The following is a 25659-nucleotide window of genomic DNA, read 5'->3' as shown; positions in this document are numbered from 1 at the left end:
CAAAGCACCACACTGTTCTAGATATTTCAGAGAATACAAACATGAGGAACAGAGAGCCCATGCTTGCTCGGTAGCTTACCATCTACTAGGATGAATAAAATAACCACGGACAATGAGAATGGGCTACATTCTATAACATAAGGGCAAGGAACAATTGCCATGGGGGCCCCTGACAATCAGAAATGGTCCAATGAAGAAAGCATCTCCCCAGATGGGTCTTGAAAGATGAGTGGGCAGACACCAGGGCAGAAATTTAAAAGACGAGCACGCTGAAGAAACTGTGGGCTGGAACTCGGGCAGTCTAGGCACACCGTTAAGCAGGAAGGCTGTAATGGTTTTTAGGACTATAGTTGGGAGTATTTTATATACCTGATCGAAGGCCAAACCACTTAATTCCATAAGCACTGGAAACCCCTGATTTTTTAAAGGGAGAGTGTCCTGATTCAAACTGTGTTTTAGGAAGATTAATCTGACTGCAATCACACTTTGGAACTCAGGTGTGTTTTTTTATACTCCCAATTCTCCAGCCAAGTGATTAAGTGGCTATGTTTCTGAACTGGTTAAGAGGAAGCCACCTTTAAAAACCTCCCTTTCAAAGGGTAGAGCTTCTCATCCAAAAATGTTTTTTGAACGAGATCCTGAGATCACCTGTCATTTCCCTGCAGGCTATGGAGATCCTTAAAGAACTGTATCTTATACAACTACAACTCGCCACAGGAGCTAGACTTAGCTAGTGTCTTACACCTATTTATCACTCAAATCCTCGACTCAGGGTGGAAAGATGACTCATTGAACAAGATGTAATAAATGTCGTCATTTTGTATGTTAGGTACTTTAAGCCCAGAGAAGCTACAATATCACCTGATCGATGTACAGAACATTCTTTGTACTTTGTGTCTGCATTGCATTTTTCCTAGTCCCATTTCCTTTCCTTTATGAAATACTCACAATTCTACCTTTTGCCCACTTAAGAAAACTGCACACCTCTAAAAACCTTGGTCAAGTTTTAGAATCCTTTCTGCAAGCAGTCTCTGGATCTGAAGATCTAGGACAACTGGGATCTGGATCAAACTTAGTCAAACCAGAATCCAGTTCTCCAAACTGATTCAAACAGGAATCCCATCCTACACCATTACCCCCCAAACCAGCTCTGAGTAAATGCAACTTGTAACATGGCTCTAGTAGCTCATTTTCCAAGGATTCCTGGCCCATTCCTTAACACAGAATGGTGGTGAGTGGAGATGCCTAGTAATTTCTTCAGAGTGGTTCAGGGCTAGTAGGCCTCACTAAGACACCTCACTGAGGTCAAGAGACTCTGTTGGTTTTATCTGGAATATGGTTCAAAGGCAGCATCTCTGAGCTACTCAATGAACACAGTATCTAAGCTGTGTCCACACAAGTTGGAATCATGAGGCCTTTCTGTTCAAACTCATATTGTATCTTGCCATGAGTCTTTATATTCACTAGACTCCCAGGAAAGTACTATAACTGAAATAAGCATTTAAAGCCTATCTCTAAGTATCCTTTAAAAATTAAAAATAGAAAAAAAATAAAAAATAGAATTACTACATGACCTAGTGATTCCACTACTAGGTATTTAATCAAAGAAAATGAAAACACTAATTCAAAAAAATATATGCACCCTGTGTTTATTGAAGCATTATGTACAATAGCCAAGATGTGGAAACAACACAAGGGTCCATCCATAGATGAATGGATGAATGGATGAATGTGTGTGTGTGTGTGTGTGTGTGTGTGTGTGTGTGCGTGCGTGATATTGGTCATAAAAAAGAATGAGATCTTGGGACGCCTGGGTGGCTCAGTTGGTTAAGCAGCTGCCTTCGGCTCAGGTCATGATCCCAGCGTCCTGGGATAGAGTCCTGCATCGGGCTCCTTGCTCAGCAGGGAGCCTGCTTCTCTCTCTGCCTCTGCCTGCCATTCTATCTGCCTGTGCTCGCTCTCTCTCCCTCTCTCTCTGACAAATAAATAAAAAAAAAATCTTTAAAAAAAAAAAAAAGGGAATGAGATCTTGCCATTTACAACAATATGGATGGGCCTAGAAGGCATAATGTTAAGTGAAATAAGTCAGAGAAAGACAAATACCATATGATTTCATTCAAATGTGGAATATAAGAAACAAAAAGGAACAAAAAAGGGAAGAAGGTTCAGGGAGGTGGGAGCAAAAAGAAGAAAGGAAGGAAGGAAGGAAAAATGCTTAAATGCAGGGAACAAACCAGTGGTTGCTAGAGGGGAGTTGGGTGGGAGGTGAGTGAAAAGGATAAAGAATATTAAGAATATACTTACCATGATGAGCAATGAATAATATACCAAATGTTGAGTCATATATATATATATATATATATATATATATATATATACACACACACACATATATATATATACACATATATATAACACTGTGTGTTAATTATACTTTAATAAAAGATGATAAAAATGATTTATGTAGAATCTCCTGTTACCCATTTATTTTTTACATACATGCATCCGTTCAATCACTAAACAGGTATTTGCAGTATTTAATACTTAGCTGACTCTGGGCCCTAGAGAGATTATAAAAGACACCTGCCCTCAAGAAGTTCATTTAGTCACTCAACAAACATTTACTCAGAATTTCTAAGTTCTAGGCTGAAGCAAAGGGAAAGAAAAAAGCTATGCCCTTGTCCTCATACAGATTAGGGCCTAGTACAGGATTCCTATAAGAAAGCTGTAAGTACTATATAGTTGTAACAAGTGCTGGATTCAAGAAGGCCAGTGGAAGCTTCCTGAAGGACTAAAAATTTATAGCTGTGGTGTCCAAGCAGGTGGCTTCTAGACACATGTGGCTATTTTTTTTTAAGATTTTATTTTATTTATTTGACAGAGAGAGAGAGATCACAAGTAGGCAGAGAGGCAGGCTCCCTGCTGGGCAGAGAGCCCGGTGCGGGGCTTGATCCCAGGACCCTGAAATCATGACCTGAGCCGAAGGCAGAGGCTTTAACCCACTGAGCCACCCAGGCGCCCCATATGTGGCTATTTAAATTAAAAAATCTGTTCCTCCATTGCTCTAGCCCCGTACAAGTACTCAAAAGCCACAAGTGGCTAGTGCCTACCCCATTAAAACAGGGCAGAAACATTTCCCTCCTTGAAGAAAGTTCTACTAAATATCACTGAAGCAAAGCAGTGCTGCTCAAACTCCAGATAAGAAAATAATAAACAGCAAGAAACAAATAAAGGTTAACAAACAAAACAAGCCAACAGCAGAGAAGCTAATTATACATAATTAATAAGGGAACAGTAAGCCTAAAAGTAACCAGATATGTGTAGGTTTAAACAGAGCTGATTCTATAACATAAACATCACTAGTACATGTTTCAAAATTAGAGGCGTTATAAACAATAGAAGACACCATATAAGTATCACTTTTTTAAAAGGCCCTGCTGGTGGGAACTGTATCTGGTAAATCTGAAATATCTTAAATAAACATTACAAATACTATGCCACTTGCTAAATCTTCTATAAAATCGAAATAAAATTTTTCATTACATTTCCAGATCTGATCTTACAGCCCTGGTAGTCCATTATCAAACGAAGGCATTAAAAATGCATATTAATGTTAGCAAAGTAAGATAGAACCGGGATGGTTTTGCATAATAGAAACGCAGAAAGCTAGACTTCTGCCATTTTCAATTCCCTGCTTTTCGTCCACCGTTGCTACATGTCCCGCACCGCCTGATCTCCTGTCTTCTAGACGACCTACTCCAAATTTTGCAAAAGATTCACAAATGTCAATGTGAAAATGAAGTACAAGTATTTGGGGGATGTTTCCAAGGAGGAGAGTGTTTCCTGACTCAAATATTTCAAAGGCACCGATTGATACTATGATATTGCTACAATATGAACCACAGTCGAGCTGGGAACATAGAGTAAGTTACTATCCCAGGAGAATATCATCCTCTGATACATATCAAAACACTGTCTCAGTTTAAATCCAACTGCCTCTTGAGTCTCTGGATGAATGAACCACCTGACATCTAAAAGAAAGCTGACATTATAAACCCATCAATCTCCTCTACAAGGATGAGGTCTCAACCGTGTCTCTGTGTAGAGCAGGTCTCCGTGCAAGGGCTCCCCCCAACTTCCCTTCCCCATTCCCACGACTTAGAATTAAGGAATCTCGGGACGGCCAAAGACCGGAAGCAAAGTCATTGGGTTTCGCGTCACATTCCTACTGGCACAGGTTTCTCCAGCAATCTACGAAGCCGGGGGAGGCCCGAGAGCCGGGAGGAGGCCCGCCGCAGGAAAAAGACGGAGGGCGGCGCACGCAGCACCTCGGCGCGCGGGTGGCGCTCCCAGGGCGCCCGGGCGGCCGGGGCTGCGGCGGAAGGGGAGTAGGGGGGACGCAACCAAGACCCCGCGCCGCACCTCATCCGCAAGTTAAAGCGCCCGCCTGGAGCGAAGAGGAGAAGCCCACCTCCCCGAAGGTGGGTCGCGTCGCCCCGCCCCCGGCGCCGCCCCAAGGAGGCCTGCGGGCGCCCGCGACACCTGCGCCACAGGACGCGGCCACGGGGCTCCCGGCGCCTTCGCGCCGCCCTCCCGGAGCCGCCAACCGCCCCTCGGCCACCGCGCCGCCGCCCAGCCGAACCTGAGCCCCCGCGCGCTCCCGCCCCACCTGCTCCTGCGGTCCTGTCGGGGCGGCCGGCCGCGAACGCGGAGACACGGAGGCAAGGCCGAGAGGCGCGCTCCTCCGCCGGTCTCCACTGTCCCGCCGCGCTGCCTCCCGCCGCGCCGCAGCCCGACCTCGGCCGGCCCCTCCCGCCTGCCGCCTCCGCGCGCGCCGAGCCGGGCCCCACGCGGGGTCGGCGCGCGCGCAGTGCAGGCGCCCCGGCCGCGCGCAGGCCTCGGCCCCAGCCCCGCGCACGCGCCGGGACCCGCGAGGGTTCGTGGGGCGCGGGGGTGGGGCGGAGACGGGGAGCGCGCCCTTGTGCTCGCGCGTCTTCTGTCTGCGCCCCCGCGGCCCCCCAGCCCACGCAAGGGGGTCTCCAGGTCAGGACTGTCTGGGGTTAAGCTTGCGTGGAGGTGGTGCTACTGTGACATTTCCACCGCAGCTCGAGGGAGGCTCTCGGAGAAACCCCGCCGGGCCCAGGGCAGTGAGCGGGGAAAGCTGCCCTTGGCGCGCTGTATTTTTCCATTAAAGCCCTAAGCCCTAAGCTAACCTCTGGGGCTAGGAGCGCCCCCACGGGCATCTCAAGGGCAGCGATGGCTTCTTCCCTGTTTGGGGGCTCCCCTGTGTCTAACTCTGTGCATGGCCCAGGGTAGGTCCATCAGCCAATTACCTGTTTGAAGGTCTTACCATAAAAAGCCTACTCCGTGGTATACCCAGGTTAAATAATTACCCCTGAAGGTGTCAGTGTAGAGGCAGAAGAGGAAACTGGAGTAGTCATCCCAGAACTTTTTTTCCCCTACTGCTTTGCTCATTTCTTACCTTCGTCTCTCTTGGTCCCCGGCCCCATCCCCCGAGAGCCAGCAGGTGGTGAAACTGTGACAACTAACAGACTTAAATGCTGACATCCTGGTTCTCCATCATGCAGAGAAGGAAAGGTGTTGCCTGACACTTAATGAGTCCCCTTAATGAAGGAACTTAATGAGTCCATTGTTTCCCCATGACTGAGGTTTATAACACTGAATCACTAGTGTTACACCATAACAACTCTCTCTGAGGCCTTTTTGTTCTGGCTCTGATGTACAGATTAGTACAAAGCGCTTCTGTGTCCACCAAGCACAGCGCCTGGCCATAGCAGATGTTGAACGCATGAACGTCTCTGTGTCTGCAGGAACAGAGGTAAGTGGTGGGGGCCCACCAGAGCATCTTTGCCTGTTTGAATCATCCATTCCAGGGACTAGAAAAGGCCCCCTTCCAGTCGCTCGAGTCTCCCTTACGACATCCTTTCACCAAATGGCCATAGTTGAATGCCTTCAGTAACCAGGAACTCACTTCCTTTGAAAACAGCCATTTTATCACAGATCAACCTGTTGACAGGGTCTTCTTACCTTGAGCTAAATCCAGCTCTCTGCATCTCCTTCTTACTGGGTTTCTATAGCCTGGGAGTTTCCAGATCATTCCAATTCAAGGTATCCAGGACAAGCATTCCCTATCCCTTAGCTGCTCCTTTTAAGAAACAGTCAAGATCCACCAGCATGTTAAAGGACTCTAAGATGCGTCCCAGCTTGTCTAGAGCTCACAAATGAACAGGAGTATCCTGTTGCATGCAGAGAGGATAGAAACTCTTACCTCTTTCTAGGTCCTATGCTTCTTTTAGCACAGCTCAAAATATCAAAAGACTTGTTTGCAGGAGTCCCATTACATTGTTAAATGGGGTGGAACATACTGTCAACTGAAATCCGTAGAACTTGTGCAATATTTAAACACCGTGACCATCCCACAGTCCCTGGTCAGCTGCCAGTTTCTCTGTGCCTGCAAGTTCAGCATCTTCATGCACTCTCGGGGATGATAATGGGACACAGATGCTTCCTCCCTTTGGGGCTTCCACCTCCCTCTCCCTGATCTCATCTTACCCCCACCCACCTCTTGAACTGGTTGAAAGAAGGCAATCTGCCTTTGGTTGGCTTTCAGCAACTTTAAATGAGTCTTATTGTCGATGAGCCACAAAAACTCAGAAAGGTCTGTGTGTAACAGAAGTTTCCAGAGGTGTACACTTCACTTTTATTGCTGATTTAAGTTTTCCCTCTGAGACACCACTATTAGTAGGTGACAGGGTGTGGCTAGCTGAGTTGTTTTTAACTATAATAAAACTTTCTGTTAGAACCAGCCAGGTCACTGGCCTTTTCTGCCACACCTAAATACAAAATAGTTAGAGGCAATTTCCCAGGTTAACAAGCCATTAGGGGGAGACTCTCCTACTCACCTGGTTGCCTTTGTCCAAAACACACACACACACACACACACACACACACACACACACACACACATGCACACACACACACAAAACTGAGTTTACACCATAAACCATCACTAAGATGGTTCATGGGATAATACTTCCTAGAACACCCCATGGGTCATACACCTGGTTGCCTTTGTCCAAAACACACACACACACACACACACGCACACGCACACACAAAACTGAGTTTACACCATAAACCATCACTAAGATGGTTCATGGGATAATACTTCCTAGAACACCCCATGGGTCATACAGGTATGACTGGGTATTGCCCATTTAACAAGAGTTGGACTGGGCAGTGACATAGGGCCAGAACCTGGAACTTGAACCATCTACTGGGATGTAGGCATATGGGGATATGGTCCAGCTGCACCTGCTAAGATGCATATATCTAAGGCCCAGCAAGGTCCCCGGACAACAAGGGTTGTCCTAGGAGGGTGATCAGCATTGGTGATCATGGCCCCAAGAGGTGATCAGCATTGGTGATCAGCACCAGCGTGGAGAAGGGGCAATGCTGACTGACTACTACATGGCCCTCACCAGTGGGATTTTACTTCCTTCACTTTACAAATGAAGAAACAGACTCCAGGAGATTGTAGAACTTGCTCAGTGAACCCCGGGGCAGAAAAAGATTCAAACCTAAGTCTATCTGATGTAGAGTCCTGTGTTGATCCACAGGATCTTGTGTTTTGTATTTTGTATTACCTGCACAGGGTCTCCTTTTGTGCATTCGGGACTCAGAAATGCTGTGTCACACAGCATGGATCATTCAGAAATTCAGGCAGACAGTCAGAAAGTCAGCATCAACTGCTAGAGATTTACCCCAAAGACACAAAGGCAGTGATCTGAAGGGGCGCCTGCACTGCAACGTTTATGGCAGCGATGTCCACAATAGCCAACTATGGAAAAAGCCCAGATTCCCATCAGCAGATGAATGGATAAAGGTGTGATACACACACAGACACACACACACATATACACACAATGGAATATTAGCCATCAAAAAAATGAAATCTTGCCATTTGTAACAACATGGATGAAACTAGAGGGTATTATGCTAAGTGAAAGAAGTCAATCAGAGAAAGACAATTATCATATGATATCACTTGTATGTGGAATTTAAGAATGAAGAGGAGCATAGAGGAAGGGAGGGAAAAATAAAAGAAGATGAAATCAGAGAGGGAGACAAACCAAAAAAGACTCTCTCTTTTTTTTTTTTTTTAAGATTTTATTTATTTGACAGAGATCACAAGTAGGCAGAGAGGCAGGCAGAGAGAGAGGGGGAAGCAGGAAGTCAAACAAAGATAAGTACTATATGATATCACTTTTATGTAGAACCTAAAAAAGTTAAAACTGTAAAAATTAGAGATTACCAGGGGATGGAGTTGGGGGGTGGGTGGATAAGAGTGATGGTGTTTAAAGATACAAATTTACAATGAATAATAAGTCTTACAGATACAATGAATCTAGACAATAATGTACTGTAATTATGTAATGTGATAAATGTCACTAAACTGGCAATCATACTACAATATATAAGTGTATCAAAATAACATGTTAAACCAACAACACCTTAAACCAACAAAATGTTACATGTCAAAATTTATTCAATTAAAAAATGTGTGCATGATGGGAGGAATAGATGAAGCAAGAATGACAAAATGTTGATCATTATTAAAGCTGAATGATGGGCATATTATTCTTTCTTCTTTTGCATAAGTTTGAAATTTTTTCCATAATAAAAAGCTTCAAAAGAGAAAGCTCCAGAGGGCAGTGATTTTAGTCTATTTCTGTCAGTGCTGTATCCTCAGTACCTAGAACAGTACTTGGCACATAATAAGAATTCAATAAGTAATTGATAGAAGGGCCCAGTTCTTTAAGATCTCAGTCTCAATATAACTATGTAAGTTATAGATTACATAACTATGTGTAACTATTATTTCCAAGGAGTTTAGAAATCACAGAAGTTGCCTGTGTATCACAGGCATGCACACACTCTAAAATGGGAAGTTTTCATACCTCTTTAAAACTCTATCAAGTTGTCTTTCCAGCAGCTGCTTACAAAACCAATACAGATTCATCCCTGTTTACTGTAAGCCATCGGATGCTTAATAGCATCTTGATTAGGGGGTAAGAAAATGTCAGACCGCTGGAGCTCCCCACATGGGTAGAGAGAAGTTTGCATCTTGTCAACAATGTATCAAATGACTCACCTAACAAAGAAAGCCATTGACAGACCAATTAGCTGGTACTGAGTCATGAGAAAGTCTCCGTGGTGACTAAAACCTGCATCGATAATGAGATGGGTTCTGACATTCCTCATCTAACTGTATTTGCAACTGCAAGGAATAGTTAAGGCGAAAATAAATGTGAATTGCATTTTTAGATTCACATGGGGCTCAACCCAAGAAGAATAAGTTACAGTTTATCTTTTTAAGGCCCATCAAAAAATCCTGTGCAGTGTCTTTATCATCATCAAAACAATCAGAACCATAAGCACTGAGTGACACTTAGAAAGGCAACCAAATTGCCATACTGGTCCATCAAATCACCAGAAATAAACTGAATGCCTCCCAGCAGAAGGGAAGTATGGACTCTACCGCAGTATAAGATTCGCCCCGTGTGTTTTAGGAGAAGAGGAAGATTGTTGGGGCTGCAATTATGCAACGACCTGAGTTGGTACCCCAGAACCATCTCTCCCAGGCTCTGTAAACCTAACAGACCACTTAACTTCACTGAGCCTTTGTCCTGTTGTAAAATGAGATCATGAATACCTAATTCTGGGGCACCTGGGTGGCTCAGTGGGTCAAGCATCCCACTCCTGATTTCAGCTCAGGTCGTGATCTCAGGGTCATCTGCTTGAGATGCTCTCCCCTCTCCCTCTCTTTTTGCCCCTCCCCCCACTCACAAGCTCTCTTGCGCATACATGCTCTCTCTAAAATAAAATCTTAAAAAAAAAATACCTGCCTCCAAGTGTCATGCATTCAAGGCCTGACTCCAAGTGGGTGCTCAGTAACTATCTGGATGAACACTATAGCATGTGGTCATGAACCATGAGCAGGAGAAAAGAATACCAACAACCTGTCAAAGAAACAGCGTTAGTCCTAGGGATTTCCCAAGAGGGAGAGCACTTTGCGGGAGGAGGTGATCAGGGGGAAGGCTTCAAATTAAGCCTTTCTTAACTTGAGTTAAGTGGGGAGGATGATGAGCTCCCATTACAGAAATGAGAAACCAGCATTTACTGAGAGTTTAGTAAGTGCTATGCATTGTTCTAAGCACTTTCATGAATTACTTTACTCCTGAAGGAGAAATGTCATTTTAGTTTCACCTTCCAGTTGGAGAAATAAAGGCATAGAGTAGTTAGGCAGCTTGCTCAAGATCACACAGCAGGGGCAACTGGGTGGTACAGTGGGTTAAGAGCCTGACTCTTGGTTTACACTCAGGATTGTGAGATCAAGTCCCACATGGGGCTCTGCACTGAGCATGGAGTCTGCTTAAGTTTCTCCTCTCCCTCTGTCCCTCCCCACCCCCCGCAATAAATAAATCTAAAAAAAAAAAAAAAAAAAAAAGTCACACAGTAAATAGCAGGATCAGGATTTGCACCCAGGCAGTCTAGTTCAAGAGATTAAACACTTAACCATGATGCTCTGCAAGAGAAAGGATGGGAAGCAGAAAGGCTAACCATATGTTTAAAGGATGGAAAGGCACAGAGCCTATGATATAGACTGGTAGAGGATGAGCTGGAAAGGGAGCTCGAGGCTCAACCAAGGATGGCCTTGAATGTCACACAAGGAAGCTAGGAGACTGTTGTGGGGTTGAAGAAAAACCACCATAGAATCTGCCAACAATGTTCAAAACAGAAACTCTTACCTAAACTTTATGCCCATATCTGTTATGCTCTCTTAATAAAAAGCCTGAAACAAAAGCACACTTAAAAATTCAAGCATTTTGAAGTGAAATTTAACAACTAAGAATAAAGTTGCCTTAAGAGTGTTAGCCTTTATCAATTCAATTTAACTAGTTCTTTTAAATAGCAAATTATTTTCACAAATGATTTCTCCACAGACAGCTTAATTTAACTTAAGGTAACATATGCACAGTAATGACCTGCATTCGAAATGAAGTTGAGACAAGTTATACAGATGTCGTTGGGGAATGGAAATCTATTGTTTCTGCCTTTCCCATCGCACCCCATTAACCACTTTGCAGCATAACAATAACACCTACATATCACCACTTGGTTACCACTTGGTTATTATATAATAATGTAATAACATAATGATCTTTTGGATATGTATGCATTGCACAAAAGCACAGTCCTGGGGGGAAGAAACTTCACTTTGCTTCCTTGGGTGTTGTCCAACCACAAGGTGCTGACGGACTTGCTTCCCACCCTATTACTCTCCACTTCTTCTCTGCACCACGATTTCTGTTTCTCCAGCCTCACCCAAACCCTACCTCACACTTCAAAACAGGGAGTCTCTCAAGGTTCAGCTTGTCAAGGGAGGCACCACACACCTACCAAGGAGCTATATTTTCACTAATTTAGAGGCATTGTTGCTAGGAACAATAGTCTAGCACTTTTTTGTAAGCAAAGGCCAGTGACATCATAGTCCATTTTTGTGCCTCTATTGCAAAGGCCACTGGCCATGCTCAGGTCTCAGTTGCATGTAAGATTAGCCAGCCTCAGGCACAGTCCACGCATCCCTCAGCTCCTGCAGTCTGAAGAGGCTCAAGAAAAGAGGTGTGGCCTCTGAGAGGCGCTTCTGGCCTTCATTTGTCAAGCATTTACTAAATAACTCTTGGTATCAGTAAATACCATTAGATATCACCTTGTCTTTGGGGACTTTCTGAGAGAAAGAAATTAAAATTCAAAAAACTGGGGAACAGGATAGACTCCCAGACTTTGAAGTCAGACATACAGGGTTTGCCTGGAACTGAAAGGGTTTCTCGGAAGTGGCACTTTCAATTTTAAAAGCCAGGACACTGCCAAAGATACCAGAACAAGCTGATCACCCTACAGACAGATCAAAGTTCAAATTTAATGAGCTGTGGGATCTTGAACCAATAAAATAACCTCTCAAGACTCAGCTTCCTCTGGGGTGCCTGAGTGGCTCAGTGGGTTAAAGCCTCTGCCTTCAGCTCAGGTCATGATCCCAGGGTCCTGGGATCCAGCCCTGCATTAAGCTCTCTGCTCAGCAGGGAGCTTGCTTCCCCCTCTCTGCCTGTTTATCTGCCTACTTGTGATCTCTGTCTGTCAAATAAATAAATAAAATCTTAAAAAAAAAAAAAGACTCATCTTCCTCATTTATAGAATTGGTATCATAGTGATGTGAGAAACAAAGGCAGAAGAAAAAGTTACTAAATTTCCTTACTGCCTACAGTCTATGGAGGAGTCCTTGAAACAGGCAGAGTGACATTCCTCGAGGGACTCACTGCCAGGATGTTGACACTTTGCTAAGGGCAAAAGGCAATCCTAGCCCGATCTGCACCTACCCCCACCCCAGGACCCTGTAAACCTACTTTAACATATAAAAAATTCTTTGGAAATTACCTTTATCTCTAAACCCCCCAAGATACGTGTTGGCAATCATGTTCCTAGCATTTGGCCCATTGATATATATCTGAAGGTTTTTTCATGACTAGGGTTTTAATAGATGGTAATAAATGATATTTTCCCAACAATAGCGAGCCCCCTCAAGGTCCTAGAAACCTTGCTTCCAAATTCCTTAGAGACTTATGCTATCGTTAATCCCCTCCCAACTTGAAAGTCTGTAATGGGCCATTCCTCATGACCCTGGTGCAGCTCTATCTGCCCACCAGCCCTGTCCCCATGCTTCAATAAAACCACCTTCTCACATCAAAGATGTCTCAAGAATTCCTTCTTAAATGTCAGCTTCGAACCCCAATGTCTTTTCTACAGCAATAATAAGACCTACTTTATCACATATTTCTTGTAAGAACTCAATAAGCTATTGTATTAAAAAAAAAAAAAAAACTAAACACAGGGCCTGATGCTGAATAGTTTCTCCAGAAGTGTGAATACTGTATATGTAATCGATAATTATAAGATAGCATATAATGAGAGGCTCAATTAGGTATTTTAGCAACTAAAAAGAAATAAAGAAGAATTGGAGCATAAGAAAAGGTTCCATAGTGGTAGGGTTGATACATAAAATACAGACTGCCTGATTAAATTTGAATTTCAGGTAAGTACTTTTTTAGTATAAGTATGTAGCAAATTATTTTTTTAATTATCTATCTGAAATTCAAATTTGGCTGGACATATCTGGATATTTTATTTGCTTAAAATGGTAAGCGAGAAGAGAAAAATGCCAGGCAGAGGGATGAACATGAATGGCAGTGGACCCAACACAAGAGCAATGCATGAGATAGTCTTGTGCGTTTTTAGAGGGAACACCTTCAGATCCAGGCCAAAGAGCCTAGATTTGAGGCAGAATTCCTGGGAGAGTTGGAGGTAAGGTGCCCGGGTCCTGGGATGAGGTAGGGATCAAAAGGAAGGGATGCTTCAGATAAAGAACAAAAGAGCCTTTGTGAAGGGAAAGAATGGATCTGAGGTTTTGACCCCAAGGCACGATGACAGGGACCCTATCTTCAAGGAGATCTGGTATGTGGCTGTCCTTACAGTCAGGTGCCTGGCCTGAACTCAGGGTGGGGGTGGGGAGGGCGAGGAAAAAGAGTCGGATGACGAGAGGTGAAGGAAGGTAAGGTCTGTGGAGAAGGCATGACTGGAATTCTGGATATGAATGTGTCCTCTCCCTGTGAACACTTCTTTGAATCCCTGCAGTGACATTACTGGTGAACTGAATAAGCAATTACATGTAACTCTAGAGAGGCCTCATGAGGTAAGTTAACTCAGACCAAGAAAAAGAAATAAAAAAAAAAAAAAATTAGGGCATTTAATGCCCTCCTTGCTCTTCCCTTAGTTGTAAGAAGAGATTAAAGCTTTGGAATTCATACAATTCCCTCATAGGCTTTCCTCCCTCCTGAAAGACCCCACATGGTTCTCCTGCCCCCCAGTAATGACCGAGTTCTTCAAAGAGAGTGAGTTCAATGCAGCCAGCCAGTGAGGGGCCTGGGGAACTCGAGAACTTCCCTCAGCACCTGCATCACTATTTTTGAACTCCCCAGTAAGTTGCTTTTTTTCCTGAGGTGCATATGCGAAATTCTAGTCTTGGGGCAAATGAAAAACCAACAGCCCCATTTGGTAGTTTTTCCCCAGAAGGGCAGTACTTCTCTTTAGAAATACTTCCTGGAGTGAACCTGTAATTCTGATTCGAAGAAACAAGTGGTTCAGAATATCTGCCTTGAGGTATATGTGAAACCAAAAACCAATGGTCCTAAAAGAACCAGACCCAAAGGATCTGCTCAGAAACTCACCTTGAAGCACATTATCAAGTTCTGATGACTCACACTGACATTCTTCAAGGTCATATCCCAACTCTGTCCAATGTGATAAACCATTCCCATCTCTGCATCCTTGTATGGGCCATTCTTTCTGCTTACACTTTGCATGCAGTCTACCTCCACCTATCCAAATCCTACTACCCTTCCAGAACCTTCCTACATCTCACCTCATCTATGGAGATGGGGGGCAGCTCTCTAATTTCTCCCATTTCACTAAAGAAGGACACATTTCAAAACCCAATTATATGCTATTCTGTCCAAACAGAATAGCATATGCAAACTCTGTGAGGGCAGGGAACATTTCTTTTGTATGCCTAAAAGCACTCCATACCTACTTGCTGTATTAAATTTAAAATTGAAAGTTGTAACAAATGTACCACACTAATGTGAAATGTTAATAAGAGGGGAAACTGCCAAGGGGCAGAAGGAGCTTAGAGGAACCCCCTATACTATACTATAAACCTATAGTTTTCTATAAACCTAAAAGAACTCTCAAATAAGTAAATAAAATCTTTAAAAAAATCATAAAGTTTGGGGCACCTGGGTGGTTCAGAGGGTTAAGGCTCTGCCTTCAGCTCAGGTCATGGTCTCAAAGTTCTGGGATCCAGCCCCACATTGGGCTCTCTGCTCAGCAGGGAGCCTGCTCCCCTCCCCCCACTCTCCCCAACCAACTTGCGATCTCTCTCTGTCAAATAAATAAATAAAATCTTAAAAAGTAATAATAATAATAATTAATAAAGCTCGTATGGAAAGGCAAAAGGCCCAGAATGACCAGCACAGTGTTGAAGAAGAGCAAAGTCAAAGGACAGATGAGACTTAAACACGTAATAAAGCTACAGTATTCAAGGGAGCAAGGTATTGGCAAAAGAAAAGACAAAAAGATCAGTGGAATAGAATACAGAGCAAAATATACCCACACAAGAATATACCTACACAAATGCAGTCAACCTCTCTTTCACAAAGGAGCAAAGAGAATTCAATGGAAAAAGAGAAATGCTTCCATAAATGATGCTGGAACCACCAGACATTCACATACAGAAAAATGAGTCTAGACGCAGACCTTACATTTCTCCCAAAAACTAACTCAAAATGGATTGTGGGTATGTATGTAAAATGCAAAGTTACGAAACTTCTAGAAAATAACATAAAAGACAAACTAATGACCTTGCATTTGGTAATGACTCTTTAGATACAACACCAAATACAAGATACACCGTCAAATACAATACCAAAAACAAGCTGAACTTCATTGGAACTTAAATTTTCTGCTCTGCAGAGACCCTGTTAAAAGAATTAAAAGCAGCCATAGACTGGGGGAAAAATCTTTGCAAAACACATATCTAGTGAAGGACTTGTACCCAAAATATACAAAGAACTCCTAAAACTCAGCAGTAAGAAAACAACTCAACTTAGGAAAATGATCTGAACAGACTTCAGCAAAGAAGATGGCAGGTAAACGATGTGAAGAGATGCTCAAAATCATATGCTATCAGGGAACTGCAAATTAAAACAACAATGAGATCCTACTACACATCTATGAGAACGGCTAAAATCCCAAACAGTGACAACACCAAATTTGGGCAAGAATGTGGAGAAAAAGGAGCTCTTATTCATTGCTGGTGGGAATGAAAAATGGTACAGCTAATTTGAAAGACAGTTTGGCGGTGCCTTACAAAGCTATGTACTATATAGTCTTACCTTGTGATGTAGTGGGCTCACTCCTAGGTATTTACCCAGGTGATTTGAAAATTTGTCTCCAAAAACCTGCACCTGAATGTTTTTACCAGAGTTCTTCATCATTACCAAAAACTGCAAATAACCAACATGTCCCTCAGTTAGGGAATAGATAAACAAATTGTGGTACATCTGTACAATGGAATATTGAAAGCGATCATAAGAAATGAGTTATCAACCCATAAAAATATATGGAGGACCCCTAAATATATATTGTTAAATGAAAGAAGGCAGTTTGAAAGGGATACATACTATATGATTCCAACTGTATGACATTCTGGAAAAGGTGAAGGAAGAGAGACAATAAGAAGATCAGTATTTGCTAGGGGCTGGGCAGGGAGGGAGAGAAGGATGAACAGAGCACGAGGGATTTTTAAGGGCAGTGAAACCATTCTGTAGATGCAGTAAAGGTGGGTACATGATGTTACGCATTTGTCAAGAGCAAAAGAATATACACCCCAGGGCCGCCTGGGTGGCTCAGCAGGTTAAGCCTCTACCTTCAGCTCGGGTCACAATCTCAGGGTCCTGGCATCGAGCCCCTCATCGGGCTCTCTGCTCAGTGGGATGCCTGCTTCCCCCTCTCTCTCTGCCTGCCTTTCTGCCTACTTGTGATCTCTCTCTCTGTCAGATAAATAAAATCTTAAAAAAATATATATACACCACGAAGAGTGAACTGTCATGGAAATTAAGAACCTCGGTTAACAGTAATGTATCAATATTGGCTCATCAACTGTTAAAAATTTTTTAAAAAGAGAGTGGATTGTGAAGCATTTTTAATACCTCATTCCATTTTCAGCACTGAAATGCCTGACCTTTTGGGGTCATTGGGGTTATTACATAGCAAAGGATACACTCCTGTGAAATGTGTCTAAACCGACTCACACAGCCTATGTCCAGCTACTGCAACCCATGTTAATTCGTCCGAAATAACAGTGTGCTTCGTTCCGGACGCTCGCCTGTGCCTGAGCACAGACGCGGTGCCATCAGAGGCCTGGGTGGGCCTGAGACTCCTTTTATAATGAAACTTACCCAGTCATGATACTGTCTTCTCAATGTCACCCAGGGGGAAAAATGTCAATTTCTCATGGGTCTTCCTCAGCCAGAGCACCAATTGTTTGGAGTGGATGGGAGTCTATGAAAATAGGTGTTTTCATAATGGACCCCCTTGGGCCCATATGCAGATCCCAATTACAGAAAGCCAGCGTGGTGGTGGCTGGCTGTGACTTGACTCCCGGTGGTGCAGGCCTCCTTAGAGTGCACCCCAGCCAGGCTTTTCTACTGGTAGCGGACACATAATAATGACATTGTCTGCGGTGCTATGGATACCAGATTTAAAGGGCCAGAGACCAGAGTTATGACCTTGAACCTACCTCTGAGGCTGCGGGCAGCAATGGCGGCAGAAGAAGAATGGCTAACACGGTCTGGCCCTTCACTTCACGGCCAGGAAGAGGTCTGGATGCTGAGGAGACTCTCCCAAAGGGAGACTGGGGACTCAATAACCATATTTGCTTGCCTCTCCTCCATGTCCCGGGCCAGGGAACCGCCTCCCAAGGGGCCCGCAAGGGCAAAGGACTGTGGAGAGTAGATCTGGAGGGGGCAAACCAGATACCAGCGCTGCCCGCGTCAGAAGATTACAACCCAGGCTGGGCCTCCTCAGAACTCCAGAAACTGTTCTTTTTCCCCATTGTTGGTTAGCTCTGCTCTCTGCTATCAAGAGAACATTTTGAACAGAAATTTGAATGGGTTTTTGTCATCATTTCGGATGAGAAGACATCGTGTTACCTTTTGAGCTGCAGCCAACAGATAAAATAATCACTTGGAAAAGCAGCCTACAGATTCCATGGTCTGTTCTGGAGATTTTGCTGACACCTGGCTGCCTGTAATTATTGGAGCCAGTCACTGACTTGAGTCTGCAAAAATGTAATTTTCTCTATTCTTCTATAATTGAGCGTAATTTCTGCCTTGAGCCTCCATTCCTCCTCAAAGCAGAGAAAATTTAATCTAGTCACTCTCAAATAAACTCATTCAGATTCAGTCATTTCTTAGCCAATTCAGGTTTATAATTCAGTCACAATTAGGTTTAAAACTCTCTCTCTCCCTTTCTCCCTCTGCTTCTCTTCTCTGGAACTGATCTCAGCTCTCAAGGGCTTATCCGAGGAACCCCACATCTTGGTCTTAATCCGTCCTGTCCAGCACCCTTGAGAGGTGACCTGGGTGGTCTGTGGGACATAAGAGGGTTCCCATTAGTTGTCTCTGTTGAGAGGACACCTCAATCCTCACCCGGTTTTCAGCCTCATCCTGGGTTGGCTGACCCCCTGGCTTTCTTTCTCTGGTAGATTTGCTCTACATGGAAGACTTCAGGACATTGTAGGTTTCCTCTTACACCAGTATGACCTGTGGGAGATGGGGTGGGCAAGTCTCCCATCGTTTTGTACGTAGACATGCCACACCGGCCTTCCTACTCTGTCACTTCAAGGTAACATGAGGCACTTCTCCCTAAAGCTTGCTGACTTGCTATCTCCTGGTGTCAGGCTATGGCCCAGGAAGGGGGCACGAGAACCTCTTCTCTCAGGCCCCTCCAGATGAGGCCTTGCGATCAGAAGTCCCACACTCACACATAACCCTGTGGCTTCTCTCCCAACATCTTTCCCATTCCTAGCTCAGGAAGTATTCTCCTCTATTGGAAGAGGTGGAGGGAGGGGGCGTTGTCTGTCTCCTCCAATCCCTTTGGAGATCTTTTCTCTCCTATCCTTGAGTGGAGCCTTTGAACTTCCAGTCAGAGCTTCACTGAGAGGCCCCCCCACCATGGGCGTTAGGAAAGGGGCCTGAGATACCCTGAAAAGATCTGAGGAGTATTAAAAAGAGACAAAAGCACATCAATTAACATTCCACATCTCAGTCCACCACCACGTGGTCTGCTTTATTTCCATGAACTATTTTACCTTGTGAGGCACAACTAACCACAATTAGACTAATTTTACTTCATGACTGATGTTGGCTCAGAAGAAAACTCTAAAAGAGACGATTCTAAAAACTTGGGGACTTTGGAAATAGCTACTTGTGGAAATACATGTTTCTGGACATGCCTGCCACCCCACCAAACCCGAGGCCCCATCTCTCCATTTCTGACTTTTCATTTGGATATGCAAATTACTGAAGCATGATGGTGATCAAATTCGCCTCTTAACCTTAACCAAATTCACGTTAACACATTTTCAAGTCACCCCATTAGTTTGCCATTTTGTGGCCCCAAAGAACTTAGTATCATGTCAGCCAGTTCACTACCATTTTAAGAATTCTTTAATACATTAAAACCAGTCCCAGAAATTCTCAAGAGGCCATGGTTTACAGTTATCCTTCCTCAAATGTGTCCATTTCAAATGTGTCCTTGAAATATGCTAACTGTTCCAGAGACAAAACTCAATCTATTAAGTCATAACCCCCATTTCATGGGAATCTAGTATTTAAAAATAATAACTTCCTAAAATAATAATACTAATAATTTCCCAAACTTAAATTTGTTCAGGTATTTTACAAGGTATAAATCTAACCTTTCTAAACATGACAACAAAATTAAAAATTATAAAGGAAAAGACCGAAGAGGTGATCATGTGAAATGAAACTTCCATACTCCAAAAAATATCATAAATAAAATTAAAAAGAAAAAGGAAAATTAAAAAAAAAAAAACCATACTGGCAACATAGCAATGTATATGACCAAATGAAATACCAATATACTAGAGATTAACAAAGCAAGGCTAAATACCCCAATCTCTAAAAATGAGCAAAGGATGTACAAGTAATCCCTGAAAGAGCATATAGTGTTTAAAATACACAAGCTCTCCAATAAATTCATGAATGCAAATAGAAACGAGATGTCATTTTTCCTCTTTAAAATCGACGATTTTTTAAAGGACAGTATCCAATGCTGGCAAGTTTGTAATAAAGCAGATACATATGCACATCGTTGGCCGAGAATGTAGACTGGTATAATCTTTCTTCCTGGAGAGGACTTCCATAATTTGTACCAAAAGCCTTAAAAATATTTATATTCAGGGGGAACATGATTCTCCACTCCCTAAGTGTGGCTTCCCCTCCCACTTCCAAAGAGTACAGTAGAGAAAGAGGATGGGGAAATAACTTCACAGCTGAGCCGTCTTACACATACCGCATCAGCCTGGATATCAAGGTTGACATCAATAGTTGTAAATCATGTTGATAGTGTGTACTCTTGGTATGATGTAATAAAAATGGCACACTACCTCTACGATCCTCCTCTCAAAAACCCATAACTCCAATCTCATCATGAGAAAACATCAGACAAATCCGCATTGAGGGACAGCCAACAATTTGACCCGTACTTCTCAAAACTGTCAAGGTCATCAAAAACAAGAGAAGTTGGAGACTGTCATAGTCAAGAGGAGCCTAAGAAGTCATAAGGACTAAATGTAATGTAGTTTTCCGGATGGGATTCTGAAACAGAAAAAATGACATTAGGTAAAAACTAAGGAATTCTGGGGGTGCCTGGGTGGCTCAGTCTTTAAGTATCTGCCTTCAGCTCAGGTCATGATCCCAGGCTCCTAGGATTAAGCCCCACATCAGGCTCCCTGCTTGGCAAGCCTGCCTCTCCCTCTCCCTCTGCCTGCTGTTCCCCATGCTGTGCTTTCTCTCTCTCTCTCTGTCAAATAAATAAATAAAATCTTTTAAAAAAACCAAAAACAAAAAAATCACTGAAGGAATTCTGAATAAAGTGTGGACTTCAGCTAATAAGATTGGTTTAATAATTATAATAAATATACCACACTAATGTAAGTTGTTATTATAAGGAAAACTGTGTTGAGGGGGATTATATGGGAACTCTCTGCTCAATTTTTCTGTAAACTTAAAGCTACTCTAGAAAAAGTAAGTCAATTAAATTATTTTAATGTTTATATTCTTTGGCTAAGCTATTCCACATCCAGGAACCATCCTTAGGAAATAATCACAAATGTGGTCAAAGATTTCCCCACAGGGATATTTCAGTATTATTTAAAATAGAGATGACCTAAATGTGGGAAAAACAGGAGCCTGAAAGTCAGCCAGACCTGAGGTTCAAGTCCCCATCTCACCACTTTCAAGATGTTCATCCTTGCTGGGCATGGGCTTTTCAGACGTATCCTGTACATCTGGTCACCACCTCTTGTCTCCAATCCAGCTATGCCACATAGGAGGAATGTGTGGTTACGTCTATATGCATTTCTGCGAAGACTTCGCTCTAGGAAACATTTGCATGGGGCAAGAAAAGTTAACAAATTCATGAATTGTACTTTGATATATACTTACAGACTCCGCTATTCATCTTTTCGTTAAAGTAAGAGATTGTTGATTATATACAACAGGATTTTTCCCTTAAGTATTTTGAAGCAGTGTATCATGGAAAATATTTATAATGTGTTTTTAGTGAACAAGGATAATATAATGGCGTGTACAATATGATTAACAGATTTGCAGAAGATGTATATATAAGTAGAAGAAGAGAGCGGAAGGTAATAAGAAAAATAAAATTACAATGCTTGTGAAATGCAAGCATGTTTATGAAATGCAAACATTTTTGCTGAAATCAACATCTTTTACTTTAAAATATCCCTGGGACTAGAAGTCCAATCTTTGTCTTCCTCTGCTAGCGACTCTATTTGGTAGTTAATATGAAGCTATTTTACATCTTTGATTCCTTGGCCCCAGCCACCACTCTGGATAGCCAGCATCCCAGGAGGTGAGCCAGCTAAGGGCCAGAGACCTGGAATCTGGGCTGAGGTCAGAGATGGCAGAGTACGGGATTTCCTGTGGGATCTAGAATTTAGAGCTAGGGGTTATCTGAAAGTCCCCATTCAGGGACAAAATCAAAATCAATGGTCATCCAGCCAAGTCATCAATCCAAAGGGATTAGAGACATAGAAAGTTTAGTAGGGCAACCTGCAGGACTTCTTTTGGTTGCAGAGCAAATCTGAAGTTACTTCTCATAGACTCCTGCAAGCCTCCTCCTGGTGGGGCCAGAATCTGAGGATGTGACTGAAAAGTCCAACAGGAGATGAACCATCAATCCTAAGTGAAGCTTGAAACACAGATATTTATCCAAAAAAATGCCATAGGAATAACACCGGCATTGAAATCAGAGAGACCTGGGTCCAAATGCCACATCAGCTATATGCTAGTTATAGGACCTGAGCAAATTATCTGACCCTTTTCAGATTCTGTGTCCTCATCTGGAAACATGGGTGTGGCAAAGGACACTACTTGGCCACCAAAACTTGGGGCTCCCCTTCCATGGTATAGAGATGTTGCTGAAAAGTGGTTGTCCTGCCGGGGACTGATGACATTTCCCAGTCCCTCTGCATCTAAGTGAGTTCATGGAACAAGTCCTAGGCATAAAATGTGAGCAACAATGATGGGTGTCAACTCTGAACAAGGACGGTTGAGTATCTGGTATGCTTTCCCCACACTCTCCCCCTTCTGCCTTGGAGGTCATGTTTGAAACTGTTGACATGGGGCACCTGACATGGCTCAGTCGTTAAGCATCTGCCTTCTGCTCAGGTCATGATCCCTGTTGTCGGGGGGGGGGGGGGGGGTCCCTGCCCAGCAGGGAGTCTGCTTCTTCCTCTCCCTCTGCCCCTCCCCCTTGCTTGTGCATGCGCGCTCTCTCTCTCTGTCCATGTCCATTAAACGTATAAATGGAGGGTACATTTAGGATACTTTGATTCCAAATATAGTCTACAGAGTATAGATGAAATTTATTTTGGTGGATCCTCAGAGACATCTCAAAGAGTTAAGCAATCCCCCTCCAGAGATACCATAGAATGACTGTGTGTCTGGTTAAGACCATAAGCCACACATATGAAGGTGGGGTAAAAATAGGGTTTCTAATGTGATCACCAAAAGAGAAGCCACTTACGGCAGACACTTGAAGGTCAGATGGTGATTTCTGATAGAATTGCTTATCACATGGGGGCACCTGGGTGGCACAGTCCATTAAACATCTGACTCTTGGTTCCGGCTCAGGTCGTGATCTCACGGTCATGAGATTAAGCCCCATGTTGGTCTCTCTCTCCCTTTTAAAAACTTGCTTATCACATGAACAACTCTGGATGGATTACACCAACATATATAACAATAACCAGATTAATTTTTTAATGATGGGTAGTGATTCTCCTCAGCAAAGCAGGAGAGGTGAGCCAGTGAAACGATACATGTCAAGTTCCCAACACCACACCTGGAACACAAACATTAGCTCCTTTTTCCTGTCAGCTCACCACAACAGTTGTGTATTGCCTGTTTATCCCACATCTGGACCAGGGAATTGTGTGCAGAGATCATCCCTTCAGATCTGAAGGACCAGATACGCCCAAGGCCTTGGGTAATAGGAAATGTTTCTTAGCTTTTAAGGTTCAGGAATGCTCACTTGTGACGCTGACAGAACTTGAGAAATAAGACATCTTATCAGATTGCTTAAATGACCTACAGTTTGGCTCAAAATTGATGCCATAATAGAACTTTCTTATACTGATCAATTGCTTGAAAGGCACATGATTTAAAAAATGGGGTAGAATTTATTTAACATGCTGAAGGGCAAGGATAACCCTTAGTAAGTTAATGTTTACCGTACATAGTTCTCTTGTCAATGTCACGGTTTGACCTATGAATGATATGTCCAGATTTTTAAATTTCTGGTGACCTTTGGAATGTGGGGACTAATTTTTGTCTCCTTGAGTTTGAACTGTACTTAGAGACTATCTTCCAAAGAATAAAATGTGGAGAAAGTGAAGGTGTATGTTTTCTGAGATGAGGATAGAGTGGCCTCCTTCTTGCTCTCTCGGACAGCTCACTCTAGGGAAAGTCAGCTGCCATGTTGTGAGAACATTTAAGCAGGCCTGTGGAGAGGTCCACATGATGAGGGACTGATGACTCCTGTAGACATCAAGCAAAGAATTGAGACTTTCTGTCAACAGTCATGTGAATGATCTACTACCTTGGCAGCAAGTCAACCAGCCACAGTCAGGTCCTCAGAAGACTGCAACCCTGATTAATGTCTTGACTGCAACCTCATGAAAGACCCTTAGCCAGAACCACCCTGTGAGTTGCTCCTGAATTCCCAACCCACAGAAATGTGTTTCATAATGAAACGATGTTTGCTGTTTTAAGCTGCTAAATTTTGAGGTAATTTGTTATACAACAATAGGCAACTAATATAGGGGCCCTTTTCCACGAATCAAGAGCATTATACTGGGACTCTTCTAGGCACAAAGTAAAGCATACAGTTGCATTTTAGTTGTGTATATATGTTAACATACATAAAGTACACAACTTAAGTGTACAACTCAAGGAATTTGTACATATATGTAAACACTACCCAGGTCAAGATAGAGAACATTTCCACTACTCTAAGAAATTCCCCATGCCCATATCTAGTTAATAACTCTTCCCCCCATAGCCATGTTTCTGAGCTCTATACCTAGATTGTTTTGTATGTTGTTGAACTTTATACAAATGGAATTATTCCGTATGTACTCCTGCATGCCCAGCTTCTTTCACTCAGCATAATAGTTTTTAAATTTATATTGTTACATATTTCAGTAGGTTGCTAGTCTTATTCCTGGGAAGTATTCCATTGTACAATTATGCCAAATTTATTTATTTCCCTACTGACAGACATTTGGATTATCTCCAATTTGAGGGCATTATGAATAAAGCTAGTAGGAATATTCTTGTCCCTTTGAGGACCTAGGCATTCAATGCTGTCAATATTCTTGTTCCTTTGAGGACCTAGGAATTCAATACTCTTGGCTTAAATCTTAGGAGTGGAATTGATGGGTCATAGGGTGGGCGTACGCTTAACTATCAAACAAGCTTCTGGAGTAGTTGGATTATCTTACATTTCCACTCAAAGTAATTTTTTTTTCCGTTTGAGGCAAACTCAGTTTGAAAAGAAAGAAAAACAAAAGTTAGTCTTGATGAAAAGTGAGTGGCAATGAATAAAGAGCTTCTTAAATTATTTGGAGTAGTCAAGAAAACCATTCCCCAAGGCACAGAGCTTCTGACAGCTGACCCTCTGGGCAAATATTTTTATTTTGATCGTTGGTTTGGACATCATTTTAGCCACTTAGACCAAAGGTGTTCATAAAGATGATTTGACCAGGGCCCCAAATCCTGAGAGAAGACTTTACATAAAGAACCCTTCAGATGAGCTTTCCAACTCTGCTAAATGGAAGAAAGCATTTTCCCACATGGCACGCTTGTTTACTGAGCCTGCCTAGCACCATGACAAATGAAACAACTTCTTGATGCCTAACACAGCTCGCCCCCAGGCACTGAGTAAGCTGCGTGTTTCCCATGAGTTCAGCCTCAAATAAACAGATTGGCTAACTTTATGCACTCTGGTGCATAGGGCTGTGATAGGCTCAGGCTCAGGCTCAGGCTCCGCGCACAGCCCCAGCAGCCTGTCCCCAGCTTGCTCCTGGCATAGGAGGTGTCTCTATGTCCTTTCTGGTTCTGAAACCAGCCT

The sequence above is a fragment of the Enhydra lutris genome, unplaced genomic scaffold (assembly GCF_002288905.1).
Source record: "Enhydra lutris kenyoni isolate GAN:26980312 unplaced genomic scaffold, ASM228890v2 scaffoldscaffold98, whole genome shotgun sequence".
In the NCBI taxonomy this organism is placed as follows: domain Eukaryota; kingdom Metazoa; phylum Chordata; class Mammalia; order Carnivora; family Mustelidae; genus Enhydra; species Enhydra lutris.
The sequence above is the reverse complement of the archived record's forward strand: the minus strand, read 5'-3'. Positions refer to the sequence as shown.